A 423-nucleotide genomic window follows, 5' to 3' on the forward strand; every position below is an offset into this window, starting at 1 on the left:
GCTGAAGGGGGGCGCTGTGTGAGTGTGTGTGCGCGTGCGTGTGCGCGCGCGAAAAAAGCGCGTGCGCGGAGGCGCGCGCTGGCGGCGGGGGCGGGGGCCCGGGTGCTCCCGTGGGAAGGGAGGGGTGAGAGGTCGCCGGTCCCCGGCAACACGGCTCAGGCAAACGTAAGTGGCTTGTAGCAGAAACCAAGGGGTCCACGAAACGCGCTAGGCTGGAAGGCGGGAAGGAGCGATTAGTGACAGCCTTGCCAGCCAATAAAATGGAAATGTGAGAAAGGTTCTTTAGGCCCCTTTCCAATCAGGAAACTTAAGTGATGAGAGAGGGAGCGAGGGGGTGGGGTGTGATCTTGGTCCGGCTGGGACTGGAGCGGCGACAATTTTGGCTAGTCTAAGAAGGGCATTCGAGTGACCGTTGACAACGGG

The sequence above is a fragment of the Galeopterus variegatus genome, unplaced genomic scaffold, assembly GCF_000696425.1.
Source record: "Galeopterus variegatus unplaced genomic scaffold, G_variegatus-3.0.2 Scaffold5574, whole genome shotgun sequence".
NCBI lineage: Eukaryota > Metazoa > Chordata > Mammalia > Dermoptera > Cynocephalidae > Galeopterus > Galeopterus variegatus.